The sequence below is a fragment of the Asparagus officinalis genome, unplaced genomic scaffold, assembly GCF_001876935.1.
Source record: "Asparagus officinalis unplaced genomic scaffold, Aspof.V1 AsparagusV1_Un1588, whole genome shotgun sequence".
NCBI lineage: Eukaryota > Viridiplantae > Streptophyta > Magnoliopsida > Asparagales > Asparagaceae > Asparagus > Asparagus officinalis.
Window position 1 is genome coordinate 4,203 of NW_017973847.1, and position 5,692 is coordinate 9,894.

Genomic DNA, 5,692 nt, shown 5'->3' on the forward strand with positions numbered 1-5,692 from the left:
CCTCCCTACGGATGATGATGATGAGACCTCCGAGGAAGAGTGTGTGGATGCAGATACCGGCAGAGGGGATCTCGATACCGGTTTGTCCTGTCTCTTTTAATTTTCCTTTTCCATAAATGACAGCTCTTTTTCATTGAAATGGCTATTGTCATTTTAGGTAGGACAGCCGGTGATCATGAGCCCTCAGCTCCTACACACGTTGAAACGTGTGATAGGCCTGCGCATGTTCAACCCGTTGGCCCTCGGAGGGTGGGTGCTCCGAAGAGGAAGAAGACCGCCCATAAGCCCCATGACGGTCAGCGTCCCTATGGAGTGGACTTAGGGAGCACCGCTGATGGAGGGGGAGGTAACATTCAATTGCTCTTGCTTCAAGGTTGTTTACCTTTTGGGGATTTGTGACCATGTTTTGTGCTCCAGGTTTCTTCGAAGAGGGCGAACTTCCACCGGGTTCGGCGTCCCCTGGTGTTGACAATATGGATTGCTTTGTGCAACAAATGTGCGACGCTTTTCACGATGGGTCTTTGGGCATCGACCTTAACATCGATCTTGAGCAGATAAATAATGTTGAGCCCACAATCCCTTATTCAGGTATATCCGCATCCAATGTCATTTTCCTTATGTAAGGTGAAGGAAGATTTCTCGTTTGAGCTTTCCTCATCCTTCAACATTTGGGTTACCCTGCAGATGTTGCGATGGAGGGGCCAAGCTTCTCGAAGCCGGATGCCGGCTTATTAGCTGACATGCTGGCTGAGCAGACTTCCAGAGGGACCGAGAGACCATTCTTCGGGAACGATTCATCTACCGGTATATATCTGATTTTCTCCCTCTTGCCCGATATTTCATATGACTAATGAATGATTGATTATCGCAGCGTCTACCATTGGAGTTAGCCCGGTATCTATCCCTGGCATATCCAGTTTGCCTCAGAGCGACGGGCTTGCAGGTATGTATACGATTCAGGGATATTGTACTTTCCTATGTTTATCTGTCTTTTGACTAATGAGTGCAATCATAGGACCAGCCGCTAGGACTGATTCTCATATGACTCCTGACATCCCTCAAATGCCCGCGGATAATGGATCTACAGGTATGCAGATCCCAATTCTTCTTATTCGTCTAAATTTTCATGATCATGAGCCACCAGCTCCTACACACGTTGAAACGTGTGATAGGCCTGCGCATGTTCGACCCGTTGGCCCTCGGAGGGTTGGTGCCCCGAAGAGGAAGAAGACCGCCCATAAGCCCCATGACGGTCAGCGTCCCTATGGAGTGGACTTAGGGAGCACCGCCGATGGAGGGGGAGGTAACATTCAATTGCTCTTGCTTCAAGGTTGTTTACCTTTTGGGGATTTGTGACCATGTTTTGTGCTCCAGGTTTCTTCGAAGAGGGCGAACTCCCACCGGGTTCGGCGTCCCCCGGCGTTGACAACATGGATTGCTTTGTGCAACAAATGTGCGACGCTTTTCACGATGGGTCTTTGGGCATCGACCTTAACATCGATCTTGAGCAGATAAATAATGTTGAGCCCACAATCCCTTATTCAGGTATATCCGCATCCAATGTCATTTTCCTTATGTAAGGTGAAGGAAGATTTCTCGTTTGAGCTTTCCTCATCCTTCAACATTTGGGTTACCCTGCAGATGTTGCGATGGCTTCTCGAGCTTTCCTCCTCTTTCAACATTCAGGTTACCCTGCAGATGTTGCGATGGAGGGGCCAAGCTTCTCGAAGCCGGATGCCGGCTTATTAGCTGACATGCTGGCTGAGCAAACTTCCAGAGGGACCGAGAGACCATTCTTTGGGAATGATTCGTCTACTGGTACATATCTGATTCTCCTCCTCTTGCCCGATCTTTTATTTGACTAATGAATGATTGATTATCGTAGCGTCAACCATTGGAGTTAGCCCGATATCTATCCCTGGCATATCCAGTTTGCCTCAGAGTGACGGGCTTACAGGTATGCATACGATTCAGGGATATTGTACTTTTCTTATGTTCATCTGTCTTTTGACTAATATGTGAGTGCAATCATAGGACCAGCCACTAGGACTGATTCTCATATGACTCCTGGCATCCCTCAAATGCCTACGGATGATGGATCTGCAGGTATGCAGATGACTGTACTATCCCAATCCTCCTTATTCGTCTAAATTTTCATTTTGACTAATAAGAGAGTGCCATCATAGGACCAGCCACTTGGGCCGATACTCTTATGACTCTTGGCATTCCGGCTGCATCTGAGGATAGGGAAGTTGCAGGTATACACACGATCTTCTTGTCCCAATTCTCCTTGCTTATCCAAATTTCCATTTGGCTAACATAGGAGTGTCACTGTAGGACCAGGCGTTGAGCCTGATACTGCTACAGTTCCCGGGCCTGAAAGCCTTCATAGTAATGGTGCCTCCCCGCCTTTGCCGAGTGGTGTGGGCAATCCGCCTGCAGGTGCTGACGTACCCTCTTCTGCTGCTGTCCCAGAGCCTGTCGAACCTCAACCCGAGGGGACGTCTGTTGGTGTCGGTATGTTCAGAACTTGCCTTTTGACTTTCCTTTTCATATTCGATAATCCACTGAGCTTCTATGTTGAGAAGCTTCTTCACCGAGGAGGCGGCTTTGATCAGTTCCGGCGTTCCTTCTCTCGCCACATGACGATGATGAGGGAAGAAGGATACCCGGAACTGGCTGATTCCTTTGTTGCTGATTTCGCCGCCCTGGAGTCAGAGATACGAGAGTTGAAGGAACTGGAGGTTACCGGGGCTTCTTCTTTCGTGTCCTCTGAGTTGGAGCATAGGATGGCGCAGTGGCGTGACCTGAGATCTTCCATCGGGCGTGAGCTTCAGTCACGTGAGAGCTCCATTGCGCATCTAATGGCTAACATGGCGAGGAAGGATAGGGAGAAAGCTGAGTTACTCCGCTCCTTGGACTCGAATCGCGAGGAAGCGACTAGGTTGAAGGAGGCCTTGAAGCGCGCCGAGGAATACGCCGTTCTTATCGCAGATGACCTGATTGGACTAGAGCGTTCTCGTGACCAGGTACTTGAGGAGCTCGGATCTACTCAGGAGGAACTGATGAAATTGAAGAGTGAAGCTGCGGAGATTTTGAGCTGTTCCGAAGATCCGAGCTAGCCTGCAGGCGGAGTTCGAGCAGGACTATATGGACAGGCTCTCTGGTTTAGAGTCTCATATTCTTAGCCGTCGGTTGCCTTCGGACTAACGAGCTTTTGTTGTATGCTTTTGACTTGATTTATTAATAGAAAATCCGCATTTGCTTCTTTTGTGTTTTCTCTGTATCTCTTCCGAATGACAGATTTATGGGATTTTTGGCAAACCCCCAGCCATCAACGGGTTTGATGTGCCTTTACCGATCACCGTTTGAATCGGGCTAGCATGTGGATTGTCTAGATCCGTTCCACATGTAACGTTGTGCTAAGAGAGTAAACTCTCTGAGGCTTTGTGCTATGATCTTGAATACATAGGCTTCGTCTTTCTCACGGGAATAGACTACCCGGCAACGCGTGTTAGGCGTTGACTTTGGGGTTTTTGGCAAACCCCCAGCCTTCAACGAGTTTGATACACCTTTACCGATTATCGTTTGAATCGGGCTAGTATGCGGATTGTGGAAATCCGTTCCGCATGTAACGTTGTGCTAAAGGAATGAACTCCCTTAGACTTAATGCTACGACTTTGAATACGTAGACTTTGCCCATGTTACGGGAATAGGCTACCCGGTAACACGTGTTAGGTGTTGACTTATCCCTACTTAGGATTCGGGATAAAATTCCCCATGCACCAAGTGCGCGGATTGGAAGTTGAAAGTTGTGTCAAAATAGGAGAGGAAGAATTTTATATTCTATCTCCCGGTGCTAAAGAGGAAGAATTTTATATTCTATCTTCAGCTGGAAAGGAAACTCGAGGTGGGATTCTCCACCCCCAGTATCTGGAAGGATGAACTGGGAATGGGATCTCCACTCCGAGCACCCGGAATGATGAACTGGGAGTGGGGTCTCCACTCCGAGCATCGGAAAGGTCCGAGGAGAGGAAGAATTTTATATTCTATCTCCCGGTGCTAAAGAGGAAGAATTTTATATTCTATCTTCAGCTGGAAAAGAAACTCGAGGTGGGATTCTCCACCCCCAGTATCTGGAAGGATGAACTGGGAATGGGATCTCCACTCCAAGCACCCAGCATGATGAACTGGGAGTGGGGTCGCCACTCCGAGCATCGGAAAGGTCCGAGGAGAGGAAGAATTTTATATTCTATCTCCCGGTGCTAAAGAGGAAGAATTTTATATTCTATCTTCAGCTGGAAAAGAAACTTGAGGTGGGATTCCCCACCCCCAGTATCTGGAAGGATGAACTGGGAATGGGATCTCCACTCCGAGCACCCGGAATGATGAACTGGGAGTGGGGTCTCCACTCCGAGCATCGGAAAGGTCCGAGGAGAGGAAGAATTTTATATTCTATCTCCCGGTGCTAAAGAGGAAGAATTTTATATTCTATCTTCAGCTGGAAAAGAAACTCGAGGTGGGATTCTCCACCCCCAGTATCTGGAAGGATGAACTGGGAGTGGGATCTCCACTCCGAGCATCGGAAAGGTCCGAGGAGAGGAAGAATTTTATATTCTATCTCCCGCTGGAAAGGAAACTCGAGGTAGGATTCCCACCCCCAGAATCCGGAAGGATGAACTGGGAGTGGGATTTCCACTCCGAGCATCCGGAATGATGAACTGGGAGTGGGATTTCCACTCCGAGCATCCGGAATGATGAACTGGGAGTGGGATTTTCACTACGAGCATCCGGAACGATGAACTGGGAGTGGGATTTTCACTCCGAGCATCCGGAATGATGAACTGGGAGTGGGATTTCCACTCCGAGCATCGGAAAGGTCCGATGAGAGGAAGAATTTTATATTCTATCTCCCGGTGCTGAAGAGGAAGAATTTTATATTCTATCTACAGCTGGAAAGGAAACTCGAGGTGGGATCCCCACCCCCAGAATCCGGAAGGATGAACTGGAAGTGGGATCTCCACTCCGAGCATCCATCGGAAAGGTCCGAGGAGAGGAAGAATTTTATATTCTATCTCCCGGTGGAAAAGGAACGAGAGAGGAAGAATTTTATATTCTATCTCCCGTTGCTGAAGAGGAAGAATTTTATATTCTATCTTCAGGCGGAAAGGAAACTTGAGGTGGGATCTCCACCCCCAGAATCCTGCAGGATGAAACTAAGAGTGGGATCTCCACTCCGAGAATCTGAAAAGGTCGAACGACCCTACCTTTTATAGGATTGGTCGTTTGAACCCAAAGAACCCCTCATTCATTGAGGAGAAAACCCAATTTCAACCCTAACTTTTATAGGTTTGGTGAAAAAGGGGACAGAGGTGGATTTTCGTTTATCGAAAAGGAGTGACTCGACTTTAGTCTTGACTATGTGTAGGCTTGACTAAGCGAGATCGGAAACAATCCTAACTTTTATAGGTTTGACTGTTTCAAGTGGATCTCTCGTTCATGGAGGGAATCGAGAGAGGAATTTGGCTTTGGTCCTAACTGTAGGAAGGTTTGACCGAAATGGAGTTTGAGATGACCCTAACTGGCGAAGGGTTTGATCACTCGATTTGAAAGTGGACCTCTTGTTCATTGGAGGAATTGAGAGGGGATTTTGGCTTTGGCCCTAACTTTTATAGGTTTGACCAGAAAGCAA

At 48.0% G+C, this 5,692-nt stretch overlaps 1 long non-coding RNA gene across 1 annotated transcript; it reads left to right on the forward strand.

The window, feature by feature from the left end:
• The first annotated feature begins 765 nt into the window (after positions 1 to 765).
• Positions 766 to 1,088, forward strand: LOC109828463. Its single transcript, XR_002243691.1, has 3 exons — positions 766 to 804; positions 872 to 943; positions 1,016 to 1,088. It is a non-coding gene; the product is annotated as an uncharacterized LOC109828463 (long non-coding RNA).
• The last annotated feature ends 4,604 nt before the right edge of the window (positions 1,089 to 5,692 follow it).